The 14324-nt window shown below is 44.9% G+C and overlaps 1 long non-coding RNA gene across 2 annotated transcripts; it reads right to left on the reverse strand.

Annotated features, from left to right (window-relative positions):
- Nucleotides 1–1089: 1089 nt before the first annotated feature.
- LOC150011809 (uncharacterized) lies at nucleotides 1090–14216 on the reverse strand. Of its 2 annotated transcripts, XR_016510674.1 has the most exons (4): nucleotides 14037–14216; nucleotides 5691–5777; nucleotides 2174–4072; nucleotides 1090–2090 (listed from the first exon to the last, which is right to left on the reverse strand). It is a non-coding gene; the product is annotated as an uncharacterized LOC150011809 (long non-coding RNA). The 2 variants fall into 2 exon arrangements; XR_016510673.1 differs by having other exon boundaries at nucleotides 1090–4072.
- Nucleotides 14217–14324: the final 108 nt, after the last annotated feature.

The following is a 14324-nucleotide window of genomic DNA, read 5'->3' on the forward strand; positions in this document are numbered from 1 at the left end:
TGCCCCTTGTAGCCCAGCAGGTCTCACTGGACATTTATTTCAAAGTGGACTCTGTCTGGAGTGTGGTCCTAACACATATTTGCTTCGTTTCCATTTTTATCTCCATCCCTGGAGAAGGGGGCACACATGAACTCAGCCCCTTCTCACGTTGTTTTCAGGTGGATGAGCCACACAGGCTTTCTCAGGAGAAGGGGTGGGGCCAGGTTGGCACACCTGCACCCACCATGTCCTGTCGGTCTTTCTCTCCCCCCCGCTTTTTGGTGGGAGACTGAGGCCCTGGTCTCAGTCTGTGGACACTGGCTCTGTGTTCTTGAACAAGTTGCTTCTTGTCTTGTGCCCCATGGAGTGCGTTTGAGTAGAAAGTTCCAAGATTTCCTTCGCATCTAAGATCCTAAGCTCGCCTCCAGGTTGGCAGGACCCCCTGAGAGATGCCTTCACCCAGGGCCTGTGAGTCAAAGTGGGTGGACTTCTGATGCCCCAGATTGGATCCCATGGAGCTTTAGAAAATCAAACTGAAACAAGTTCTTGATAAACCGTGGATGCAGATTGTCAGTATAATGACTGACACCATGAAGGCGGACAACTGAGAACTGGCAGTGATCATAGAAAAGGAGGTGTGAATGCCTGTCCTCCAGGACCACAGAAGGGGGCAGCATGGAATAAGAGCACTGCAGGGGTGCAGGGCAAGGTAGGCGAGGGTGACTGGCAGACCACTCAGCCCATTGACACTGCATGCAAAGGGTTTCCATAGAGCCCTAACCTTTGGATGTTTGAGAAAAAAAAAAGAACCTGTTTTGACCCAGGGCCTGTCTCCAAATAGCCAAAGAAAATAAAAGGTGAGGTTACGGCCAGAGCAGGTATGTTCTCTGTGAAATACTCAAGTTCATAGATGCCACAAGATCAAGGCCAAAGATTCAACTTTGCCTCTGGGAGGAAAATATACATATTTCTGTGCCGTGAACTGGAGTCCTGGTTTATTGTTGAACTTGACTCTTCATTTCCCTCACCAGAACCAGTGTCTCCAGAATTCCCAACTTGAGGTCTGGATCCTCGGGAGCTCCTGCTGGCCCCTGAAGACCTCATAGCAGGACATAAGACAAGAGGTGACTGTCTAAGGCCACACAGCCAGTCAGAGTGAGGCCAGGGCACCAGGCCCCCAGCCTCCTAGCAAAGAGATCCTCTCTCCTTATCTCAGGCAACAGGAAGGGTGACTCCTGACAGGCCAGCAAAGAAGAGGTCCCGGTACTCACAGTAGTTCACATTGATGGTGGCTTCTCCAGACAGCCTGTTGGCACAAAAACAATAAGAAAAATCAATAAATCCTCTGACTGAGACTCAGAGGAGGATAATTTCCAGAAGAAGGATATCCTAGATTTGATCCATCATTTGTAATTCAGTTTCACTCTGGAAAATACCTGGGTCCCAGAATTGCATCAGTTCTGCCTGGAGTGACAAGACCTGTGCTCCCACCATAGTGAGCCTGACACACTTGTTTCCAGACTTCCACTCTGCTCCTCACCCCCAGGTCCCCTTGGCCCTTGAGTCACTCTGCACCCGTATCCCAGTAGTGTGTCAGTGCGGTCATGCTGGACTGGACAAAGCTAAGGAAAACTATACCTTTGTCCTCTGTCTTTCTCAGTGGAAAGGAAATCTCCCCACTTTTCCCTTTGGTCCAGAGGTCTAGAAAGATAGTTTAAAGGAGTTAAGAACTCCAGCATACAGGGACAGGATATATGCTAATTATGTAGACTCTGGACAAAGGCCCTGACTGGACACATACCCCACCACCAGTGACAAAACTCAGGTGTCCTTTCAGGAATAATGAGTGTGTTGATTAATTGTCCCACATCACACAGGAATGTTGGCACAGGGTCACTCCTGAGGGACGCTTGTCCAGTCTCTTTCCTCTGGGCCCCCACCTGCTTGCCCCTCCAGCAGCGCTTCCCTGGTTCCAGCAGCTCCATCTGGTTCTTGAGGCTGACAATTTCTGCTCGAAGTCTCTGGATGGCTCGGTTCAGCTCGCTGATCTTCATTTTCATCACTTTGAAGTCATCACCCTTTCTCCCGGCAGTGACCTGGAGCTCGTGGTCCTGTGACCCGGGAAAAGCAAGTGTGAAAACATAGCACGGGGAGAGCCAACCCCAGCGTGCCTCACCCCAGACCTCTAAGCCACCTGTGCAGTCTGGTCTTTGTGGTTGAAACCGTAAAGAAGGAGACACACTCCTGTATTTTAGGAATATATGGTCTACCTGAGGAAACAAAATAAGGTCAGGCTTCCCGAAACTGTGCTTCCATAGAGGCGGGGTGGGAAGGCAGAGGAGAGCATGTACAGATAGAAGGACACTGGCTTGGTTGAAATACTGGCTGCCACAACATTTGGAATTAAAAGCTGACTACACTGGTTAAAAGCCACCTTGGTGTCTCTAAATGTGCCTGGGTCTGCAGAGTTGGGTTGCCTCCCCTAGCGTAGGACTGGCAAGAGCCAGTAGGAAGCCAGTGCCCTAGTAACTTACCACAGTAGCTGAGCCAGAGACTTTCACAAGTACCCTGCCCATTCATCTTCAGGACAGAACATATGAGATCCGGTGACCCTACCAACCACAAGGCCAATTGAACAGGTCAATCCCTGTTGTCAAGGGAGGGACCCTTATATGTCTTCTGGGCATAACAAAGCACAGGACACTTCTCCAGGTGAGCGCCTTGCTCTGGTACAGGGCATCAACCTCAGCCTGGCTCCTTTGGGAAATCTCCTTGGAGAAGATGCAGTTAAGGTCCAGGTGCCGATTGCTGTCCATGGAGAGGACCACATTGGTGTCCTTGACTGTCTGTTGCACTTGGGCCAGCTCCTGTGCAACAGGGCAGGGATCAGTCCTTGGGAAAAGTCACCCACACTTTGGGGTTCCCAGTGCCACCTTGCCACCAGCCATGTGGAAGCTCAGGGACAGCCCAGGGAACCTTCATCTTCCTTGGTTTTCCAAGCAACCCAGGGACTCTCAGAGAGCTTAGACTCCGAAACTCACAGCCACATAGAGGAATTCAGTCTCCTGCTGCAGGCCACCCACTTTGGTCCTTAGGTCCACCATGATCAAGCAGGCCCAGTCAGCATCCTGAAGGAAAAGAGGCAGTGGGCCCTGGGGGCTGCAAGAGCTTTACCTGCACTCCCAGGATGCCAGGGGTGAGGAGCATCAACAGGGCTCCTCTAAAAGCATCTAGAAAACTAAGAAAGTGAGAACAATGTCAAGTGCATTGTTCTGAATTTTTGAGCCAGAAATCAGAGTTACCTTCATTCTTTTTTTTTTTTAATCCTTACCTGAGAGAGAGAGAGACATCGATATGAGACAAACATTGATCAGTTGCCTTCTGTACGTACCCTGACTGAGGATCAAACCCACAGCCTTCTGTTGGCCTTCTGCCAATGGAGCCACCTGGTCAGGGCTGGAGTTGCCTTCATTCTAACTACTTCTCACATTCTTGCACTTAGCACAGTGCTGGCTCAGAGCTGAGGAAACTGAGGCCAGTGCAGAGCAGGGTGAAGAGGGCCAGAACTAAGACCTGGGGGAGAAAGCCAGCTGCCTCTCTCTCACCTTCTTCAGCACCACAGAGTCATTCTCAGCATCTGTCCTATTGATTTCTGCTTCACGTCTGGTAGGATTCAGAAGACTGTTACTTCTAAGATATTACATTTCTCCATTCTCCCACACCCTGAAGGAACACCCACAAACAGACTTGCAAGAAGAAAACAAAGATTCCTGGAAAGGAACTTCAGTTCATGCCATAGCACTTCTTTCAGACCTAGACCCGGCAAGAGCAGGTATTTTGGCTGAACACCACTGCCCCACTTTCACCTGCTCTCTCACTTCTTCCTGTATTCCTCCGTGGGATCCTGGATGTTCGTCAGCTCTGTTTGCTGCCTGGTCTTCTCTGCTGTGAAGCTGTCCACCTGCCTCCTGAGGTAGCCAATGTAGCCTTCCAAGATGGGCTTCAGGCTGGTGGCGCAGGTGTTGACATCCAGCTGCTGCTGCAGCTCCCACTTGGTCTCCAATACCCGGTTCTGCTGCTCCAGGAACCGCACCTAAAACCGGAATTCCAAGGGCTCAGCCCCAGGGGACAGCATAGCGGGTTTGAGAACTCCTTGCTCACCTGGCAAGAGGGAAAAGTGATTCCAACTTGGCACTAACTTCCAACATGCCATGTAGAGTCTGGTTTAGCCCCATTTTTGGAGAAATTTCATCTTAGAAGAGTGGTGCTCAGACTCTAGAGGGTATTGGAATCAATCACTTGGAAGATCAGAAGGCGCATGGAGGTCCAGGTTTCTCAGCTACATGATTCTAATTCCCACCAAAGCTTCAGAACCACTGGCCTCAATCATTTGGGAAGAGGGGATGTCAGGAAGAGACTCATCAATGAGCCAGCAAAATAACTCACCCTCAGGAATGCTCTTTTACAAATAGTCATAATTATTTGGTGTGGACAAAATATTCCCTGTCCTCGTCCTTCTCAATGTCTTCATGACATTGCAGGAGACAGCAGCAAGAGGAGAAAAAAAGAATTAACTGATAACGTGCATCTTGAATGTTGAGCACCTTTCTGTTAAAGATCAGGAGACATTTCTTCCTACAGCAAATCTACCATGTACGCATCCCCACCACACCCGCCCCATCTCACAGCACAGCAGTCCTCTGAGGCCTGAGAAGGAAGAACACAGTTTAATTTTTTCCCCCAAGCCAGATCTTTAATCAAGCAGGAACTCCATACAATTTCCTACCTCTTCTTTTTACAGCTTTATTGAGGTATAATGGACAGATAAACTTATGATATATTTAAAGAGCACAACATTGTGAAAGAGTCCCCATATTTACCCTTTTTGTGTGTGTGAGAGAACACTTAAGCTATACTCTCTTAGCACATTTTAATTATATGATACAGTGTTGTCAACCATAGCCACCATGAGAGAACATAGTTTCTCAATGTACTGTCTACACTGGTAAGCGTGCCCAAACCCAGAGCTCTGGGCACATTCATTAATTCTACTTTATTTCTTACTGGCTTCTCCTAGTTTTTTCTGAGCTTCAAGTCCTTGCAATAGGGCTAATCCATAGCTGCTCCTCCCTAAGGAAAAACACCCTGAGGAAGGTGGGGCCAGGCAGAACTAGAGCCCTTTTCCCAGGCAATCTGGAGCATCCCACTGATGCAAATTCAAGGTGCAGCCTTCCTGCCCCCTATTTTCCCCCAAAGCTATTCATTGTAAACCTCCATCTAAAGCTGATCCAAAAGCAGATTTTTTGGCATAGCTAGTATAAGAAGTCTGGCCTCCTTTTGGTGTTGAGACAAGACCTGAAAGTCAGGATTTTTCAAGGTTATGGACATATGTCACCCCTCCCAGCCTGACCAACAGAATTTGAAAATCACCTGGTCAAATTATCTGCATTGGTTCCATGCTCCTTTTTCAGAGCTCAGTAACTGGGCACTGTCTGATTCTGGTGTCTCCATTCATGGGTTTTGGGAGCAGAAATGCCAGTTTGCTCAGAGAGAAACTCCTAGACTCAGAATCACATGATAGCTTACGAGCAAGAAACCATTTGCCAATGTCTGCAAGTGACCCCTTACAAGAAACCCACTGACCAGCCTGACGATTTTAAAACTGGACCTCTCATCCCGTTCCAATTTACTGTTCATGCAGGAGGAATCACCTTTATTTCAGGACAAGACAGGAAGGACCCAAGTTTGACATGGCAGTGATAAGGTGCTGAGGTTCAGATCCAGTTTCCTAAGGAGGTCTGGAGAACAGGAAAAACAAAATGAGCACCTTCCAGCAGGACCAGCTTTAAGAGACAGGGACTGCACTAGCTGACCTCAGAAAACCTAGACCTGCACTGACCAACATGGTAGCCACTAGCCACATCTCAATCATAGCAGAAAGGCCTTGTCTTCAGGTCCCTGGAGTTATCCGGGTCTGGCTGTCTGGTCTCCAGGCATCAGCACTCACCTTGTCAATGGAGGAGGCAAATATGTTGTTCAGTTCTTTAATCTACCCCTGCTCATGCTGCTTCCCTCCTGGACTGCAGGGTCTATCTTCACATCCAAAAGCTTCAACAAGCTTGGGTTGAATACAACTTCCTGGATGCTCCCAGGCCAGACTGCTGGGCCTACTGACTCCAGCCCCCCAAAACCACGGTCAAGACCAAAGTCCACCCCCCAAGGTTGCCCACCCCAAAACGTCCACCCCCATGGCTCCCCAGACTGCTTGCATGGGCCAGACCTCCAGCTACAGTGGTGGAGATGCTCCTGCTCTCACCAAGGCTAACGAGACTCCAGCTACTGTAACCTTCCCGCCTAGTGTAACCTTGGCAGTGGTTGCTGCTCTTCTGGACCGACAGCGAGCTTCCCGCCCATCTCTACCACCCTCCTGGCAGGACAACTGAGCCCTGATGAAGCTTCCACTCTGGCCCTTCAAGGCATAGACCTGCCTGCTCATAACAACTCAAGGGGAGTGAGCAACACTGAGAAGGTGGGAACAAGTGTCTCAGTGTTCCCTGCTGGAGCGTGGAAGGCTTCCCTTATATCTTTCCTGGAATTGGCAGCAGACCAAGGATAGGTTCATGGGTTTGCTCCCCAAAGCTGAAACTGACAAGAAAATATATAACACCATCTACTTGGGAACAGTACATCAAATAATTATTGCTTAGTTAGCAGGGTTTGCTTATTATTATTTATCTGTCAGCTATTGGCTGACCTCAGCAATATGAAGTGTAGGCATTTATACCCAAAAAGCTCCGAGATAGGGTGTTTTCTGAAATTGTTCCTTTTTCAACATTTTTAGTTTCTACCAGAGTGGTATTGAAACTCAAGATACATCTAGAAATTTAAGAGAGTGATGCTGATGAATTAGAAACTGATATCTAGAAAGAACTGTGATTCAGAGAGACCCACTCAATGGGGTTTTCTATAGTTGGTGGGAATTGCTTCTGCTTCCGTAACAGAAACTTTTTTTCCCCAAAATAATTTTCAAATAAAAAATAAAGAATAGTCAAGTAAACTATGTCCATCAATGGATATAATTAATAAAAATTATGGTTACAGGGTTTGTTTGTGCAAACATTTAAAAAATCTGGTTTTAATGTTAAGTGAGAAAAGGAAAAATCAAAATGGAATAAATCCAAGGCACAAAATAGAAGGCTTGCAATAAGACTGGAGATACAATATGAGCATAACTATATTCTTTTTAAAAACTAACTAAAGCTAAATATTTTAGAAAAATGTGTTCAAAATACATATCAAAATATTAACAGTTGTTTTTAAATTTTCTATCTTTTTATTTTTCCAAATCTAAAATAATTGGCAGGTATTAATTTCATAATAGAAGCAGCCAGGCCCTGTAAGGCTGCAAACTTCTCTGCAGGGAATGAGGGCAGCCCTTCCTGTAGAAAACTCAGACAGGCCAAGGACCCTGATCCCTTCTTTTGCTTACTCCCTAACTATGGGAACAGCTCCCTGAGGGAATATTCTGGACTCAAGCTCTTCTCACTACCTTTCACCTAGGCCAGGAAAATGCAGGCTACCCCACAGACTAGCAGTCCCACCATGAGCCCTTAATTCTCCTCTTCCGCCTGAAGCTGCAGGCCTGGCAGAGTCACTTTGCACATCTGTGCATACACACAGGCACTGGTAGGGCTCAGCAACTCTCTCAGTCGGTGTCCTTTTTGAGAACCACCAGAGAAGCTGAGATGTCCCCTCACTCCTCTCATCCAGTACACACCCTGCTCAGCCAGGCCTCCGTCGCAGCCCCCGCCTATTATATGAACCCCTCAATCCAATCACTGGGAGGAAATCCAGGAAGAGAAGGAAAACAGAGTGGGGTAGAGTGGAAACAGTTTGGGGTGTAAGAGCACAGCCTTGGTTTTTTAGTCCAGCTTCACTACTTCCTGGTCTTGTATCTGTGGACTTTTCAGCCTCAATGTTGTCATCTTTCAAAATAGGGTGATAACGACACCTCTCCTTGCTGCTTAACCAGGGTGTTAATATAAACCATTCAAGAGAATGAAAGTAAATGTTAGTTTTTACCATTGGTAAAAATGTTTCAGCCCACATCTTTTTCTGGCAGTAATTTCATTTAATCCTCCCAACAGCTCTATGGTTATTTCCATTTTTTAGAAATGAAAACTAAGGTTCAAAAGACTAACTGCTTTGCCCAAATGATGTCATTGGTTTAGTAAAAGAGGTGGGATTTTAACCAAGGCTGACTGATTCTAAACTTTAATACACAAATGTTGAACTGAATCATATAGTGAATTCATAAGTGTTGAGTAGACATGGACCGGGAGCTTTGAGGTTCAGGAGGAAGTGGGGAGCATGGACTGAAGGTGGTCTTTACAGAGACATTGGGGAAACCCCCTTCGAGTGAGGGCTGGGAAAGAGAGGGTCTGAGGTGGGTCACAGAAAACTAGAAGGGTGAAAGTGAGACAAGGTGGGAAGATGGGCCAAGGCACAGGTGAAGGGATTAAGAATGACAAAAGTGACTGGGGGAGGGACTGTGGATCCCCAAGGCAGAGGCAGAATTGTACAGTCCTCTCTATTTTTTTCCCTTTGCTTCATAGATTTTTATTTTAGGAGAAAATATTTTTGACCATTAGGCAGGCAAAAATACCTTAACTAGGACATCAAAAACCCACACTATTTTAAGTATTGATAAACTGAAATTCATCAACATTAAAAACTTTTGCTCTTTGTAATATGCCATTCAGAAAAAATGAAAAGACAAGCCACACACTGGGAGAAAATATTCCCAATACATGTATTTGACAAAGTGCTGTTATCTAGAATATATAAAGAACTCCTGCAATTCAATAAGTCAAGCCACCCAATAAAAATCTGTGCAAGATTTGAACAGGCCTTCCCCAAAAGATGTACAAATGACCAGTAAGCACAAGAAAAGGTATTGAAGAACATTACTGGACATCAGAAAAATCTTATTAAAACCACAATAAAATAACATACACACCTATTAGAATGACAAAGACTGGAAACACCCATCATTGAAGAGGAGATGGAGCAACCAAAACTCTCCTACATTGCTGGTGGAAGTGTAGAACTATGCACCCACTCTGCCCAGGAGTGAGTGTTCTGGATCACCTGGTAAGTGTACATTGAACTTTATAACAAAATTGCTTTCCAAAGCATCTGTACAAGTTTGCACTTCCAACAGTGATGCATGAGAATGCCATTTGTCCTGCACCCTCTCCAGCACTTGGGTTGTTTGTTTTAGGCATTCTAACAGTTGCGGTGGTATCTCATTGTGGCTTCAATTTGCATTTCCCTAATGACTAATGCTGTTGAGCATCTTTTCATGTGTTTACTTGCCATCTCTGTCTCTCCTCTGAAGAAGTGTCTGTTCAAATCTTTTGCCCATTTTTATTAATTTGTCTGTTTTCTTACTAGTGAGTTTTGAGAATTTTTTAAAATTCTTGGTAAAAGTCCTTTATCATATATGTGTTTTGCAAATATTTTCTCCCAGGCTGTGACTTGTCTTTAACAAATGAGAAGTTTTCAATCCTGATAAATTTTAGTTTTTAAATTTTTTCTTTCTTATGGCTCATGATTTTGGGCATTGTATCTAAGCAATGTTTGCCTAACGCAAGATCACAAATAATTTCTTGTTTGTTTCTTCTAGAATGTTTATCACCTATTTATGACTCTCTATTCCATTTCACCAATCTATGTATCTATCCTTTAACCAACACATACTACCTTGATTACTATAAGTCTTGAAATCAAGTAGTCTGAGTCCTGTAACATTATTTTCAATATTTTGGTTAGTCCAGGTACTTTGTTTGCATTTCCATGTACACTTGCAAATGTTTTTGTTGACTGATTGGTTTCACAGAGAGAGAGGAAGGGAGAGAGAGAAAGATAAACATCAATGTGTTTTTTCACTTATTAATGCATTCATTGGTTGCTGCTTGTATGTGCTCTGACCAGAAATTAAACCTGCAACCTTGGTGTATTGTGTCTGACACTCTAACCAACTGAGTTACCCATCCAGGGTTCCATGTACATTTTGAATAATCTTATAAATTTGTACAAAAAAATCTTGCTGTAATTTTGATTGAAGTTTCATGAAACATATAGATTAATTTGGGAAGAATTGACATCTTAACAATATGAGTCTTCCAGTCCATGAACATGGTATATCTCTCTATCCACTTAGGGACTCTTTTGTCTTTCATCACTGTTTTTTTAGTTTTGAGTACATGGATAATACACAAAATTTTCACCTGTATATCCAGTATGTTACACTTTCTTGATGCTATTGTAAATAGTACTGCCTTATTAATTTTAACTTCCAACTGTTTATTGCTAGTTTGTGGCCTATGACCTTGCTAAGCTTACATGTTAGTTTTAGTAGCTTTTGTGTAGAACCTTTGGGATCTTTTGCGTAGACAATCATATCATATATAAATAAAGTCAGTTTTATTTTCTCCTTCCAATCTGTATGTTTTAATTTCTTTTTCTTGCATTATTGCACTGTTTAGGAATTCTAACATGAAGCTGAATAGGAGTAATAAGATCAGGTGTCCTTGACTGTTCTCAATTTTAAGAGAAAACATTAAGATTGTTGGAAAGATGAATGTGAATTTTGAATAAGGTTTTCAGGTGATTTTAACGCACCACTTCTACTCTCAGAGTAGCTCTTACATTAATAGCTATTTGTACATTTCTAATTCATTCCCTAACTCGAGTGTAAGCTCCCTGCAGGATACAGTATCTTGTGAGTATTGGTACCCTCAAAAAAGCCAAGTGCAGTACCATGCCCACAGTCACTGTCCAACAGACAATCACTGAACTAAAATGAAATGGGATGAGGGGCTCTTCTCTACTTGCTAGATGGGATGCTACCATGTTCATGAATTGTTTAATAAAGTCAGTTAAATCTTCAGATTTAAAAACTGAAATGAAATGAAATGAATTAAAATGAAACAAAACAGGATGAAAACAACACAGGCCTTCAGGTGTTCACGCTCATCCACACAGAATGTTTCTAAACCTCTTTCTTGACTCCATGTCCCAAATCCCCCATTTGACCGGAAGGCTTAAAAAATGAGCCCACCCAACAACACAAACAGGGCTTTTTCATCAGAGCCAGGAGGATACATAGAGATAATCTCATTCCATCTCCTTTAATTGATGCACAAATCAGCCTTGGGGGAAGAAATGACAAGTATAATGTCACACAATGATCCCCCCCCCCAAGATGAAGATCAGCATTTAAGTCTCCCAACTCCCAGTGCAAGGCTTTCTCCACTTCATAGCAAGTAGAGGAAGCATGAGGACTCCATGCAACAGGGCTTCCTGGAGAAGGTGAGCTGTCTAAGGACTCATGGAAGTTGACAGGGAAGAAAGAGTTTGGTGAAGGGGAGGAAAGAGGCTCATTTGAATTCATTCTTGGATTCCCAGGTGGAGAAAGGGAGGTAACTATGAGGGGGAGTGTGTTCCAAATATTCTGCAACATCATCAGAATATAAATATTTAGCCCAGTTCCCTATGGAAATAGAGCTTGTAAAGCCTTTCTGCTGTGTCCATCCTTTTTTTTTTTTTTTTAATCCTGGAACCTGACAAGTCAATTACCAGATTTGGGGGAAGGTGGGCAGAGGCTCTGGTGGGAGGGGCATTACCCTAATTCTGGACTAGTCTCCTGGGACTCTTAGGAGGGAAAGGAGAATCTCCCCTGAGCTGGCCCCTCGCTCCATTACCTGCTTACAGCCAGATTTCTTTCAGGCCTCAGGCCTGTATTCCTGAGTTAACTTAAAAGGTTAGTTTTGCTTGGATTCCAACATAAAAGTAACATGTGTTTGAGTAGATCTGAAGAGAAAGATTGCATTCCAGGTGACATAGGAGTGAGAAGCAATGAGCCATACGAGACTCACACCATTGACAGTCCCAGGAATTGAGGCAGTTGGAAATAAAAGCTGCCACCTTACCTGCCTCACCTTCTTTCCCCTCAGAAAGTTATCAAATGGTTCACCATTCCTGAAGCCTTCAAACAGTGCATGAATTGGGGGTGAAGGGCTGGTTCTATGCTGTCCCTGTTTTTTGACCTAAATTGGATGTTCAAATTCACTGACTGTTAAAGCTCCTTTCCAGCCCTAAGTTTCTGGGACACTAGTCCCTATTTAAGGTCATGTTTGTGTTTGTGTGGTATATACACCCTAAAACAGCCAGGACCTTCGCAATTCTTCCCAGTCTACACCCTCACCTCCCCAGACCTCTCCCACGTGCCCTTCTCTGAGCACCAGGTCACCCTAACATAGTTAGTTTCAAGTATTGTCCCCTTGCCGCCTGCCTTCTTCACTGTTCTTCCTGCCCGTCACCGTCAAACCTGGGGCTGGTTGGTCTGGGGACAGGTGAACCCACCTCTTGTCTATTAATGCCTCCCCCTACATTTCTCAAAACCATTTCTACAACCTCTAGGAACAGGAAAAGCCTCTCAGACTCAACAAAGGCCTCGCCAAAGTTTTGAAGCTAGAGAACAATGAAAGAGAAACGAACCCCTCAGCATTTTTTTTCTGAGTTGTTTTAGGCCACACCTGCTATATTTGAACACCGCATACATGAAGCTTCACCTGACGTAACCTAAGATACCAACTGCTCTTTGTGCAACTCTGGCCAGTCTGATATCAACTTCAAGAGCCCACCCTGCCTGCCCAACCATTCCTGAGCTACCAGGAGGTCCCGGTCAGGTGACAAGGCCTTTTGGGGAAAAGGGACTGAAATTATCTTCACACTTACGGGAGAAGACCACCCTGCTTGGGAGGACCAGGGGTGGGGGCTTACGGAGGGTTGCTGGATGAGGGGAGGAAAAAGGGATTCATTATCTGCTGAATGTGTTGGGAGACTTCTCGGATGGGAGGGGGGAATATTCTGTAAAAATAGCATTCTTTTATTTTGGAGGTCATTTTATAGTTCCAGAGACTTCCCCAGATATTCTCCTTAGGCCTTGTTGAGAGCCTCTCATGCGGACATAGGATTGCAGGGGCATAGAGAGCCCTTGACCTAGGCCAACCTGAGAGAATTCTGCCCTGGAAGCGCAGAGCTGCAGGCAGCCTGGATAGGAGCTCAGGGGGCTCAGCTGGTCTGCCCTGAGGAGAAGGGGCCTCAGATCAGAGTTTTTCTCAGAAAGGGCAAGAGTAGGATGCAATCTGTGGGAAGTGCTTGTTAAGAAGAGTGGCTTTTTCTGGAAAAGAGAATTTTCCACAAACCCTCCTATCAACTTCCTGTCGATATTACAGTCCCCATGTCTTGCAAATACTCTTTGAGAACATCACACTGTGGAGAGCAGGACCAATAAAGCAGCATTGTTCCAGTCAAGATTGCATAACATATATAAAATAAAATGGAGTCCCTCATGTCAACCAAGATGGCTGCCAGTCATACCTGATACTTTGGTTCAAGACGGAAACTATCTAAGTCACGCTAGACTCATCTGGCAAGAAGACACACCTAAGATATCTGCACACATGACCAGAACATCCCTGTCTGCAAAGCAAGACCACACATAAATAGGCTCTTGAGGAAATTCCCCACTTGCTATCAGGGGTGCCAAGAGATTTATCAAAAGATCCAGAAGGGTGGAGTACACCACTCTCAAGGGGATAACTGAGGCAAGCTCCAGGCCACTGCTGAGACAGCTGAGCTCCACACACCAGAGTGCTGCTCCAGGCCATGCTAATCTTCCTTGGCATCAGCTGCTGTAGGCTCTGCCCTGCTGGACTGAGGACTTAATCTGCTCTGCTGCCTTCCTGGCTCTGTAGATTCTTCCTTGCAAGACACTGACGACTCCCTTGCCCACTGTGCTATCTTCCGGACCCACAGACTAAGACTCTGGGACTCAGGTTCATTATCTCTCAATTCTCTTGTGTAATATTATTACTAATTGTTTCTGAATGATTAGTATTGTTATTAGGTTAGTATAAATTTGAATTAAATCTGCATTAATAAAAGTAAACTTGTATTAATAAAATCTGAGTGAATAACATAGTCACCTGTGTTGGCTCCCTGTTATTTCTCTGTACCAGAAATGGATTTGTATTTAAATCCATCTTAGTGTCACCTGTAGAACTGGTAATCATACAGGCAACTCGGCGCTCTTGGTTCTTCAGGCCCAGATCAGACAATCCGAGCAGGGACTGAAGGCTGGCTACGAGCATACACTCATGACACACGTTCATCCCCTGACTCAGGGCTAGTCCCTCTTCATCACTGTTCTTAAAGAATTCCAGAGGGGAAAAAACACCCTTGGCTCCTCCCAGCTACACTGCCTCAGGGCAACA

This window comes from Furipterus horrens, unplaced genomic scaffold (genome assembly GCF_987537825.1).
Source record: "Furipterus horrens unplaced genomic scaffold, mFurHor1.1.pri manual_scaffold_4, whole genome shotgun sequence".
In the NCBI taxonomy this organism is placed as follows: Eukaryota; Metazoa; Chordata; class Mammalia; order Chiroptera; family Furipteridae; genus Furipterus; species Furipterus horrens.